At 41.8% G+C, this 14,154-nt stretch overlaps 1 pseudogene across 1 annotated transcript; it reads left to right on the top strand.

The window, feature by feature from the left end:
- The first annotated feature begins 1,031 nt into the window (after positions 1–1,031).
- On the top strand, positions 1,032–13,028 carry LOC311145039 (histone-lysine N-methyltransferase EHMT1-like; annotated as a pseudogene). The gene is made up of 16 exons: positions 1,032–1,332; positions 1,441–1,517; positions 1,714–1,802; positions 2,022–2,128; positions 2,433–2,555; positions 3,199–3,300; positions 9,499–9,603; positions 9,853–10,007; positions 10,341–10,508; positions 10,562–10,706; positions 10,851–10,928; positions 11,065–11,100; positions 11,349–11,476; positions 11,746–11,824; positions 12,517–12,692; positions 12,847–13,028. The product of its transcript is annotated as a histone-lysine N-methyltransferase EHMT1-like (transcript).
- The last annotated feature ends 1,126 nt before the right edge of the window (positions 13,029–14,154 follow it).

Raw genomic sequence — 14,154 nt, 5'->3', positions numbered from 1 at the left:
TGCAAGAGCACTGCGCAGAACGCTCAATGAGGTTTAGAAGAATCCTAGAGTGTCAGCTAAAGATTTACAGAAATCTCTGGAACATGCTAACATCTCTGTTGACGAGTCTACGATATGTAAAACAGTAAACAAGAATGGTGTTCATGGGAGGACACCACGGAAGAAGCTACTGCTGTCCAAAAAAAACATTGCTGCACATCTGAAGTTCGCAAAACAGCACCTGGAAGTTCCACAGCGCTACTGGCAAAATATTCTGTCGACAGATTAAACTAAAGTTGAGTTGTTTTGAAGGAACACACAACACTATGTATGGAGAAAAAATGCACAGCACACCAACAACAAAACCTCATCCCAACTGTAAAGTATGGTGGAGGGAGCATCATGGTTTGGGGCTGCTTTGCTGCCTCAGGACATGGACAGCTTGCTATCATCGACGGAAAAATGAATTCCCAAGTTTATCAAGACATTTTGCAGGAGAATGTAAGGCTATCTGTCCGCCAATTGAAGCTCAACAGAAGTTGGGTGATGCAACAGGACAACGACCCAAAACACAGAAGTAAATGAACAACAGAATGGCTTCAACAGAAGGAAATACGCCTTCTGGAGTGGCCCAGTCAGAGTCCTGACTTCAACCTGATTGAGATGCTGTGGCATGACCTCAAGAGAGCAGTTCACACCAGACATCCCAAGAATATTGCTGAGCTGAAACAGTTTTGTAAAGAGGAATGGTCAAAAATCCGCAACTACAGAAAACGTTTGGTTGAGGTTATTGCTGCCACAAGAGGGTCACAACTAGTTATTAAATCCAAGGGTTCACATACTTTTTCCACCCTGCACTGTGAATGTTTACACGGTGTGTTCAATAAAGACATGAAAACATATAATTGTTTGCGTGTGATTAGTTTAAGCAGACTGTGTTTGTGTATTGTTGTGATTTAGATGAAGATCAGATAAAATGTTATGACTAATTTATGCAGAAATCCAGGTAATTCCAAAGGGTTCACATACTTTTTCTTGCCAATGGATGTGTTATGCAGGGGACCTTCATGGAGTGCTGAACGTATGGCAGCATCTCTCACTGTTTCCACAGTGGCTGTGCCTCAGTCATCAAGGCCCAGAGCTTCTGTCCCCACTGTGGGGAGGATGCCACCGGGGCCCAGGAAGTCACTGTTCCCAAGCCTGTTACTGTCCCCAAACCTGAGCCCGTACTTCCTCCTGTGTCAGCTGTTTCCCCTGTGGCCCCTGTTCCTGCTGTGTCCACCAGGCCCCTCATTCACAGGGCTAAGAAGACCACAGAGCTTGAGAGGACGCTGGACACCTACCCAACAACAGGTAGTTCAGACTTTACTCTTCCATTCTCAATTTACTTCCCTCTATCCTAATCTGTGTCTCTTTCTCTCTGCATTAGTGCTACCATTGATAATGTGCTTGGGCATTTAGAGGGAGCCTTTAGGTGATGGAGAGGAACCAGCTAAAACGTCACTGGAGAGCATCCTGATGGCCCTGGATGAGGAAAAGTAAGTTTACAATTTAGCTATTTTTAAAGTCATTACTTATTAGACTTTTAGTAGTTTGGATAAGATAATATAATGAACACATAGTAGGTCCATAGTCATTACTGTTTCATGTCAATTATGATTGTAATAGGCACTCTTACAGATGTTGCTGCTGCATACCAAGTGATGTAGCTAGATTTCTCTTTTTGGTATCTAGTATGAGGCCAAAGAAAGTGAAATATCACACGAAGCAACTGTACATCTCTGCCCATCATGGGGAGCTCCAGAAAGTCATCCATCTGCTGGGTAAGAACATGCCACATCTCTCCAGATGTATTTTGTAAGCAGAGTTCGTTCCTACATGGAGCCACCTCTTCTAATATTTTAACATTAATGAAAAGGTAAACAACTTATTGATTTTATTTTATTTTCACACCTGGAAATTATATGATACGATATACTTTATTGTCCCCGAGGGGAAAGTTGTCAACATGACTCAAAGGGTAATTTACTTATTTGTTCCAGTGGATGGAAAAGACCCAAACTACCTGATGGACAATCAGAACAAAAGGACCGCTCTACATGCTGCAGCAGATGAAGGACACCAGGAGATCTGTCACATGCTTGTCCAGGTGAGGAGATGTACTCTGACATATAGCAGGTATTGCCTATCTCTTCACAATATAATCACTTGGCATACAAGTGTAGCAGATGACTAAGCTAGCAGCTCTGCTGCATTCCTTCAGAGATTTGAAGTACTGTCCCTCACACCAAGAAAATGTATTTGCTTTTCTGGGTCAATATTGACAGTGCTTCTTGAGTACGTTGTGTTTACTGTGCAGAGGGTTGTGAGTGTTGGACGGGACATAACTTTCACTCTATTATACTGTGCAAGCATACAGGTGTGAAAGGTTTCTTATTCCCTATCTCGCTTAGGCTGGAGCTAACCTGGACATGTTTGATGAGGAGCAGAGAACCCCCCTGATGGACGCCTGTGACAACAACCATCTGGACACGGTCAAGTACCTGCTGAGGGCCGGGTCAGCGGTCAGCTATAAGGTCAGTGCGTGGAGTTCATTGATCACCCCATAGATAGGCCATGATCTTCTGTCAACCCCACCAGCTGTGTTACCGTTCATAGGATAAGACTTTCGCTAAATGAGCTGGACCTCTGGTGTACTGTAAAGTGATCAAGCTGTTTTATGTCCATGACACGTTCATGTCTTAAACTATTAACCACATACTGTAGCAGCTCAAGGTCAGTGTTTTGGGCCTCCCGAGTGGCGCACAATTGGCCCAGCGTCGTCCGGGTTAGGGGAGGGTTTGGCCGGCCGGGATTTCCTTGTCCCATCGCGCTCTAGCGACTCCTTGTGGCGGGCTGGGCGCCTGCAAGCTGAATTCGGTTGCCAGCTGGATGGTGTTTCCTCCGACACGTTGGTGTGGCTGGCTTCCGGGATAAGCGAGCAGTGTGTCAAGAAGCAGTGCGGCTTGGTATGGTCGTGTTTCGGAGGCATGGCTCTCAAACTTCGCCTCTCCCAAGTCCGTAGCAATGGGACAAGACAGCGATGGGATCAGACTGTTACTACCAATTGGATATCACAAAAAGGGGTAAAACTACAACATCAACAAAAAAGGTAGGTGTTTCTTTAAATAGCCATGAACAAAACCAGTGAAAAACATTTTGATCTTCATCTCCTCTCAGGGTATCAAGGGCTCCACTTGTCTGCATTTGGCAGCTAAACTGGGACATTACTCCATCGTGGATAATCTCCTGTCCAAGGAATCCAAACAGGTCAACTGTCAGGTAGTTACCCATCCATGCTCTGCTCCTTCTTCTATTAACAGGTCCAGTTGAAATGTTAACAGCTTCATTGAAATCGTCTAGCCATAATTCACGCGTACTATCAGCTAGACTTTAGGAGGGTGAGTTGGCGGTCAGTGTTGTTGGAAGACAGCCCAGTTTAACAGTCTGCCTATTAGGATGTTCAATATGTTGTGGGTAATATTAAATGGATTGTAAAACTCTTGACCTTAAGGGGAAAGATAGAGACTGAAATTGCTCCTCACTGTTGTCATGATTCCAGGTGATTTATCATGTTTTGCCTTGCATTTGTATGCCTGATTTTGTTTAATTTGAGGCACCTAGGAAAACATTGTGTTTTGAAGCTAATTTCCTGCAATTCTTTGTAGTTTAACAAAACTCATGACATCTTTTAGTTAGGCTATTTAATGATAATAATTATAAATATACAGTGCCTTCAGAAAGTATTCATACCCCTTGACTTATTCCACATTTTGTTGTGTTACAGCCTGAATTCAAAATGGATTCAAAATATTTTTTATCTCACCCATCTACACACAATACCTCATAATGACAAAGTGAAAACATGTTTTTAGAAATACAATTTTAGCAAATTTATTGAAAATGAAATATAGAAATATCTACTCCTGAAGTCAATACTTTGTAGAAGCAGCGATTACAACTGTGAGTCATTCTAAGAGCTTTCCACACCTGAATTGTGCAACATTTTCCCATTATTATTTTCAAAATTCTTCAAGCTCTGTTGTTGGTTGTTGATCATTGCTAGACAACCATTTTTAGGTCTTGCCATAGATAGTCAAAACTGCAACTCAGCCATTCAGGAACATTCACTGTCTTCTTGGTAAGCAACTCCAGTGTAGATTTGGCCTTGTGTTGTAGGTTATCCTGCTGAAAGGTAAATTATTCTCCCATTGTCTGACCATTGTTAGACCACTCCTGAGTGGCGCAGTGGTCTAAGGCACTGCATCGCAGTGTTAACTGTGCCACTAGAGATCCTGGTTCGAATCCAGGCTCTGTCGCAGCCGGCCGCGACCGGGAGACTCATGGGCGGCGCACAATTGGCCCAGCGTCGTCCAGGGTAGGGGAGGGAATGGCCGGCAGGGATGTAGCTCAGTTGATAGAGCATGGCGTTTGCAACGCCAGGGTTGTGGGTTTGATTCCCACGGGGGGCCAGTATAAAAAAAAGATGTATTCACTAACTGTAAGTCGCTCTGGATAAGAGCGTCTGCTAAATGACTAAAATGTAAATGTAATGTAAATGAAAGCAGACTAAACCCTGTTTTCCTCTAGGATTTTGCCTGTGCTTAGCTCCTTTCAGTTTTATTTTTTATCCTGAAAAACTCCCCAGTCCTTAGCTATTACAAGCATACCCATAACATGTTGCAGCCACCACTATGCTTGAAAATATGGAGAGTGGTACTCAGTATTGGATTTGCCCCAAACATAACACTTTGTATTCAGGTCAAAAAGTGAATGGCTTTACCACATTTTTTGCATTATTACTTTAGTGCCTTGTTGCAAACAGGATTCATGTTTTGGAATATTTATATTCTGTACAGGCTTCTTTCTATTCACTGTCAATTAGGTGGAGTAACTACAATGTTGTTGATCCATTCTCAGTTTTCTCCTATCACAGCCATTAAACTCTGTAACTGTTTTAAAGTCACCATTGGTCTCATGGTGAAATCCCTGAGTGGTTTCCTTCCTCTCGGGCAACTGAGTTAGGAAGCATGCCTGTATCTTTGTAGTGACTGGGTGTATTGATACACCATACAAAGTGTCATTAATAACTTCACCATGCTCAAAGGGATATTCAATGTCTGCTTTATTTAAATGTTTTACCCATCTACCAATAGGTGGTCTTCTTTGCGAGGCATTGAAAAACCTCCCTGGTCTTTGTGGTTGAATCTGTGTTTGAAATGCACTGCTCGACTGAGGGACCTTACAGATAATTGTATGTGTGGGGTACAGAGATGAGGTAGTCATTCAAAAATCATGTTAAACACTATTATTGCAAACCAGAGTGAGTCCATGCAACTTCTGTGACTTGTTCAGAATAATTTTACTCCTGAACTTATTTAGGCTTGCCATAACAAAGGGGTTGAATACTTATTGACGCAAGACATTTCAGCCTGTAACACAACAAAATGTGGAAAAAGTCAAGGGGTGTGAATACTTTCTGAAGGTACTGTAGCTGCAGCAGCAATGAACGGGGTTCACAGGATGTCAAAAAGGACACAAGATCAGTTCGATAACAAAGTAAGCACTCTATCATGTAGGAACTATCTTCCTTTATGTGCAATCATGAGTCTAAATACAAAATCTGAGTGAATCTCGTATGGTTCATGAGGAGAAGATAATTTTGAGCATTAGCATTACAGATGCAAAAGAATGAGTTGTTAATAGTTTAGAAATTCCCATGTGCATCAGTCACGTCTTCCTTTGGCATTTTACAGCTTGTATCTATTTACGTGTCGTTTTAGATCGGTATGAACAATCGTGATTTCTTTTTTTACTCCTCAAATAAAGGCTTAAGTTTCATAAAAACATTTCTATTTAGTTTTTATATTATTCAATTTTAGTTTCAGTATTAGGGACAGAAAGTAGCCAATGCATGGGAGGCTAGAAGCTGTTTTTGTGTTTTTTGGGATGTCACTTCTTGCCACTGTGGGGCAGTAATGCATAAGGTGATGGGTCAGGTCATAGGTTAGGTTTAAAGGTAGACTCAGCAAGATTACGTAGAAGCACCAAGTAAACAGTAGTAGTGGGTCAATTTCCGCAAAAAGCAGGGGCCGGTTTCCCAATAGCGATGGAAGTTAGGCTTTTTGTCCTTCGCTTGTTTGTAACAATTGCAAAGACATTGGCAACTTTGTAATTGTAGTCAACTTCGTTCTGAATTTATCAGAGGTCAAAGAGAGATTGATAAACATCTGGATTCTGTGTTTAGCAGAGATCTTCTGTGTATAAAGTGAAGCGGAAGGGCAAAAAAGCATTTAACAACGCACTTTGCTGTTGTGTTCATCTCAATGGACGGGTTTGAGCGGATCACTTTTGTCAAGTCGGTGACCAACAATTGTCACCGCCTTTGCATTCTGAACATGACCAAAAACATGACTGAAACAGGAACCCATTTATGATTTATGTGTACAGTGGATATATACAAATGCATGTGATATTTGAGGCTCTCTGTCACTAATTGATTGTACAATGTACACACTATTATATTATGATTTCAGTTTGTAAGTGTGTAATATGGGGGTTAGATACACGTGAATTTCGACGTTTTATAAAAACTGCCATGTTGATCTGAGCCTTGCTGTTAGAAAAACACATTAGCATCCGAACTTTCAGCTGTCACAGATGCATCTCCCCCGACGTCACTCCTCGACTTTCTTCTACAGTCGGTTGCTTTAGCTAGGGCCCTATAAAATATTTTTTCCCCCAACATTTTGTTTTCTCCGTTTTGTTTTTCCAGGTTTCCGTTTCCCCCTGTTTTTCCAGGTTTCTGTTTCCCCCTGTTTTTCCAGGTTTTCGCTCACAAAATCACACATTGAATAAAAAAATTATTGGATGTTCTAATTCGACAACAATGTTTAAACTACAGTTGAAGTCGGAAGTTTACATACACTTAGGTTGGGGTCATTAAAACTTGTTTTTCAACCACTCCACACATTTCTTGTTACAAACTATAGTTTTGGCAAGTCGGTTACTTTGTGCATGACACAAGTAATTTTTCCAACAATTGTTTACAGACATATTATTTCACTTATAATTCACTGTATCACAATTCCAGTGGGTCAGAAGTTCACATACACTAAGTTGACTGTGCCTTTAAACAGCTTGGAAAATTCCAGAAAATGATTTAATGGCTTTAAAAGCTTCTGATAGGCTAATTGACATCATTTGAGTCAATTGGAGGTGTACCTGTGGATGTATTTCAAGGCCTACCTTCAAACTCAGTGCCTCTTTGCTTGACATCATGGAAAAATCTAAAGAAATCAGCCAAGACCTCAGGAAAAAAATTGTAGACCTTGGGAGCAATTTCCAAACGCCTGAAGGTACCACGTTCATCTGTACAAACAATAGTACGCAAGTATAAACACCATGGGACCACGCAGCCGTCATACCAGCCGGAAGGAGATGCGTTCTGTCTCCTAGAGATGAACGTACTTTGGTGCGAAAAGTGCAAATCAATCCCAGAACAACAGCAAAGGACCTTGTGAAGATGCTGGAGGAAACAGGTACAAAAGTATCAATATCCAGAGTAAAACGAGTCCTATATCGACATAACCTGAAAGGCCGCTCAGCAAGGAAGAAGCCACTGCTCCAAAACCGCCATAAAAAAAGCCAGACTACGGTTTGCAACTGCACATGGGGACAAAGTTTGTACTTTTTTGAGAAAATGTCCTCTGGTCTGATGAAACAAAAATAGAACTGTTTGGCCATAATGACCATCGTTATGTTTGGAGGAAAAAGGGGGAGGCTTGCAAGCCGAAGAACACCATCCCAACCGTGTAGCACGGGGGTGGCAACATCATACTGTGGGGGTGCTTTGCTGCAGGAGGGACTGGTGCACTTCACAAATAGATGGCATCATGAGGAAGGAAAATGATGTGGATATATTGAAGCAACATCTCAAGACATCAGTCAAGAAGTTAAAGCTTGGTCGCAAATGGGTCTTCCAAATGGACAATGACCCCAAGCATACTTCCAAAGTTGTGGCAAAATGGCTTAAGGACAACAAAGTCAAGGTATTGGAGTGGCCATCACAAAGCCCTGACTTCAATCCTATAGAACATTTGAGGGCAGAACTGAAAAAGTGTGTGTGAGCAAGGAGGCCTACAAACCTGACTCAGTTACACCAGCTCTATCAGGAGGAATGGGCCAAAATTCACCCAACTTATTGTGGGAAGCTTGTGGAAGGCTTCCCGAAATGTTTGACCCAAGTTGAACAATTTAAAGGCAATGCTACCAAATACTAATTGAGTGTATGTGAACTTCTGACCCACTGGGAATGTGATGAAAGAAATATTAGCTGAAATAAATCATTCTCTCTACTATTATTCTGACATTTCACAATCTTAAAATAAAGTGGTGATCCTAACTGACCTAAGACAGGGAATTTTTACTAGGATTAAATGTCAGGAATTGTGAAAAACTGAGTTTAAATGTATTTGGCTAAGGTGTATGTAAACTTCCGACTTCAACTGTACATCTTGAGATCATTTTTGAGGTCTGGGAAAAATGGAAGAAATTGTGATTTTGGGATGTAGTCATCCTTTAATGCAAGTGTGCCCCAGGAAGAGACCTTTGTTTGGTTAAGCGGTGTTGCTGTAGCGCTCATGTGATTGCAGAGTTTGCAAAATAAATGGCCACTGGATTGATGCAAATAATCATGATATCATTCTGCCAGGTAAGCATAGGCTACTTTGTAGGTAACATTTAATTGAGATGGGTTTTGGGAAAGCCTTTCCAGCTCTACCAGAAGAAGGTTAGCATTAGCATAATCGTTAAAAGCTACACAACGTTTAGACATACAGTACACACAACGTACACATACACACAGACGGGGCATTCCTGTGCCGTTTCAGAAAGTTCTGAATCACTGATGCATTATGTTTATTAAATTAATGCCTTTTCTAATAAATTCAATACATTTTTGAATATTGTTGAATTTCGTTTTAATGTCTGGATTCCGTGATTCCATCCGCATTCTCTGCAACGCAGATTTTATAGGGCTCTATTTAGCCTTACAACTCAAACGCACCCAATATCTGCGGTGCTGCTTGTGGCAACATCATCTTACTGAATTACATTTTACATTTACATTTAAGTCATTTAGCAGACGCTCTTATCCAGAGCGACTTACAAATTGGTGCGTTCAACTTAATCTACCTTTAAATTATAAAGTAAATCTCAATTTGACCCACCAGATTCACAAGCTTGAAAATCCCATTAGGAATAAAAGCTTGAAAACCCCATTCAATTTTTGCCCCCTAAAAACCTACAACTGAACCGTTAGTTAGTTTTGGAGTCAAATATAATAGTTTCAGTATAGTTTTAGTTTTTCAAACGGGTTTGTTCATTATTTTATTTCAGTTTACTTGTTTTTTTCATGATTAGTTTTAGTTTCAGTTTTAGTTTACTATAATAACCTTGATTGGTTGTGCTTGGTTTCAGGATGACGGTGGGTGGACCCCTATCACCTGGGCTATAGAGTACAAGCACACAGAGCTGGTCCAACTGCTGCTCTCCATAGGGGCTGATGTTAACATCCGAGAAAAGGTCAGTACTGTATAGGATGCATGCTGTTCACCCTACTGTACATCACATCACCTTACCTACCTTCTGTTCTCACACCTCTCACAGCCTGGGGAGGGGAGGCTAGACACAGGCAAGGTTACAGTTCTCACCTAAAAAATATAACAATGTACCTTCAAGATAGCCTTTAGATGTAAGGTTGTCTCTGTGGTGTGGGGAAGGTGTTGCTCCTGGGTATGTTTTTTTTCACGTTGATCTGTGATCCCTGTCCAGGAGGAGAACTTTGGCCTCCACTGGGCAGCCCTGTCTGGCTCCGATGACATCGCTCAGATCCTGCTTGATGCCAGATGTGACCTCCATGCAGTCAACGTCCATGGGGACTCACCTCTACACATCGCTGTCAGGGAGAACCAACTGGAATGTGTGACGTGAGTAGTAAAACAGTCTCCGTTCTCCCAGAGCTGCAGCATGACACCAGGTTGTTCTTGAAAAATATGATTTGTTATCAATAGCCTTATCCCACCTGCTTGGATAAATTGATATATTATCATAAGCGCACTAACCTGCAATGAGACCAGTTTTAGGTATATAGCCTAGATACATTTATGGAAGGAACCTGTCCACACATCATAGATGCACACATCCAGAGACAGTGACTGCGCTAGCCTGCCCAGTGGGTGGCAGTCATGCTGCTGACCATAGCCATGCTGGGGATGTGAGAGAGGGCCTAGCCACATCCAGTATGATGTCTACTCCTCCAGACTGCTTCTGTCCCGAGGAGCAGACGTGAACCTAAGGAACAGAGAGGGGGAGACTCCTCTGGACTGCTGTATATACAACTCCAAGGTGTGGGCGGTCCTGAACACCAATAAGAAGCTGAGAGATGCTAGGAGAAGCAGGGACAGTCATGGAGAGAAGGTCCTTAGCAGGTATAACAGCATGGTGTGTGTTGATTGTTTGTCGTCCTCTCTGTCCTCTTCAGGGACATCTCTCAGGGGTATGAGGCAATCCCCATCACCTGTGTGAACGGCGTGGAGAGTGACTCCTGTCCTGATAACTACAAATACATCCCTGACAGCTGTGTCACCTCCCCAATCAATATAGACAAGGACATCACTCACTTACAGGTGAACCTCCAGTGCTCTGTGAAACACAGTCAAGGTCGAATCCCATCTTGTTCTGCTTCATTAGTTACTGTGGGCCAGAACAAGTGACACACTTACTCTCGATAAGTGTTGTTTAATGAAGATCTCACTCTCCTTCTATTTCAGCATTGCATATGTACAGATGACTGCTCTTCAAACACCTGCATGTGTGCCCAGCTAAGCCTGTGCTGTTGGTATGACAAAGTAAGTACATAACTACATCAAGGCAAAGTTCACATTACAAGGTAAAGTTAATGCTTTCATGTATTTCAAATGGATATTATGGACCATATGTGATGTGTTGTATGACGTGTAAAGTGTGTTGCTTGTGGTTGTTCAGGAGGGGCTTCTGCCTGGTGGTTCAGAATGGATTCTGGTAACTGGGCCTCCCTAACCCACCAGCATCTTATCAATTACTCAATCAATCAATCGCATTTTATTTGTCACATGTGCCGAATACAACAGGTGTATACTTTGGCGTGAAATGCTTACTTACGAACCCTTTCCCAACAATGCAGAGTTAAAAAATAAGAAAATTAGCAAATATAATGTCTACCTTTCTGTTCTACAGTTTCAGCCAACTACTAAAATATTAGTTTCTCTGTACACTCTATGTGTTATCAGTTAGTTGGACTGGATTCATGTCTTCTCTTGTCTGTTTTCAGAACTCGGCTGCAGCTTTATAAAATCCAGAAGATGGGCTGGGGTGTGAGGGCGCTGCAGGATATTCCTCAAGGAACTTTTATTTGCGAGTGAGGCCCTGAATGTTATGGAAGACATTTTATTGAGTATTTGGGAAACTGCCCAACCATAACAATGATAATGTCTTGTTTTTACCGTAGATTCAGAATCAGGAATAACACTTACGATTTATGTATTTTGGTGTACAAATGACATGAGACAATTGTGATGTCATGAACAGATCATGTTAAAACAGAATTTGTAATTTTCTGTTTTTCACTTCATTTCAATGTTGTGATTACACAGATTATATACAGCAGGCTCTCTCTTTATTTTGCAGGTATGTGGGTGAAATCATTACTGATGCGGAGGCAGATGGCAGGGAAAATGACTTGTTCCTTTTCACTCTGGACAATAAGGTGATTTTAAATTACATCTATGAGAATCTCACATTTTTATTGGCCAATGGTGTATTCCGAAGTTGAATGTAATATTGTTACTGTGGCATAATGTTTATACTTTTGTATACCAATGGACGGTGCTGAAGAGCACACCATGCCAATGGTGATATATGTTCCTCTTACAGCGCTCATCTGCTGCATTAGCTTTTAGTTTGCTTGATGGCTATTTGGTATACTAAAGCATATTGAAAAATTTACAATTTCATGACTGTCTGTGCTACCGCCTCACAGGAGGTATCAACATATCAGCCTTTACTAATTGTTTTAATTGAGTGAGTGATTGGAGGCATGGAACTTTACTTTGATTGATGCAATTAATTTTATGATGTTATGTACTGCACTTGCTTTACAGTATGTAGGCCTACTTACATTTTACATTTTAGTCATTTAGCAGACGCTCTTATCCAGAGCGACTTACATTATCTTTTTATTTTTCATACTGGCCCCCCGTGGGAATCGAACCCACAACCCTGGCATTGCAAACGGCAGGCTCTACATCCCTGCCGGCCATTCCCTCCCCTACCCTGGACGACGCTGGGCCAATTGTGCGATTGTAATGCAAGATGTCCTTGAGTACGCTGAAAGGTGTCCACCAAATAAAATGTATTATTATTGTCTTATTATTTATTGCTTCATCTACTGTTTTGCAGGTGGGTGATGTGCACTGTATTGATGCGCGACTCTTTGGCAACATTGGCCGGTTTATAAACCACCTGTGTGAACCTAACCTGCTAGCAGCCCGAGTGTTCACCATGCACCAGGACCTGCGCTTCCCACGCATTGCCTTCTTCTCCAGCAAGCCCATTCAGTCAGGTGATCAGATTGGGTGAGAGGCACAAAATATATAAGACAATAATTGAATAGATGGTGTCTTTTCATGTTGTATTAATGTTGTGCTACAGAATCGATCAAAAAGCTCAATGAAAAGGCTCCAGTACATGAACATGTGCTTTGATGGCTACCCAGTGTTCCCCATTCAGGTTTGATTACGGTGATCACTTCTGGAAGGTCAAGAGCAAGTATTACAACTGCTAATGCTGTTCTCCAAAGTGTAGACACTCATCAGCCGCCATAGCCCATGGAGCTCAGAGCTTAGAGAGGGTGGCCAGCCCCAGCCCCAGCCCAACAGTCAGGTGCCCATTCTGCCCAAACACAATCATAACACCCCCATGCCACCTCTGTCCTCCCTCGACCACCTTGGGGGTCTCTCACTCCCTCTGACCACCACTATGGCTCCTTTTTTAAATGTAGACTGATATGACATGTATTTTTAGTAGATTTGCAGACAGAAATCAAATGCTAAGGGTAGCCTAGCCCTAGACTATACAAAAATGGTCACATTTTCCATGTCTCCTTTTTTATTAAGTGCTCAGTATAGTAATAAAGTACATTTTAAAACATGATTTATTTCTCATATTTGTTGATGGGTATTCCAGTTTACAAGAAGGCTAGGGGTAGCAAATGTCAATTAATGATGGCCTATAGTAGCCTAGGATACTGTCTAGTTTTGTGTTATATTATTTAATAAGCCTAATTCTCTATTTTAACCATAAATAATATGTAGTGTATGTTATCCTAGGGATTGAACAGTTTTGACATCAGCGAGGATGATAGAGATACAGGTAGGCTATTGGCTAGTATTGAATTGGATGCAACCCCCACCCCACCCATTTAGCTGTATAGCACCACACAAGACAATAAGCAGCTGTTCATTTTTGCATATTGAAAAATAACATTATACAAGGCAGATTTCCGCTCAGAGTTTACCAAAGAATAAACATCAGTCATATTCTACTGTAGCCTAGGCTACCCCACCCGGTCATGATAACCCAAAGCTCAGAGCTCCTTGAAAGGGAGGGAGGATGCCCAGGTCCACAACATCTCAGGAGATTGCGGATGCTATTTTTGTCCTTCATGATTTATACATTTGCATTGTTTGATGCGATTTATCAAGCAACTTCCGTGATTATTCTGCTCAGGGAGAAAGAGCGAGAGAGAAGCTGCTTCCCTCTTTCTCCCTGGTGCTATGGATACAGAGACCGTACAGGTGGAGCCTGGCGTCTTTTTAGTCACGTGTGCCGATTCATAAGGAGCAGTGGCTGGAGAAAGTGGTTATATTATACATTGCCAGAGAGCGATTTAGCGGAAGCAGAGGTGCCAACCCTGTGTTTTCTCGTCACACCGTGCCCGAATTAATAGGAAGATTATTGGAACCGATCATATGAGGCACCTCGTTTTCATAAGGAACGTGGGGTAAGGTAATAAAAAAGAAAAACTTAAACCCGCAA

Source organism: Coregonus lavaretus, assembly GCF_964263955.1.
Source record: "Coregonus lavaretus genome assembly, chromosome: 17".
NCBI lineage: Eukaryota > Metazoa > Chordata > Actinopteri > Salmoniformes > Salmonidae > Coregonus > Coregonus lavaretus.
The sequence above is the reverse complement of the archived record's forward strand: the minus strand, read 5'-3'. Positions and strand labels throughout refer to the sequence as shown.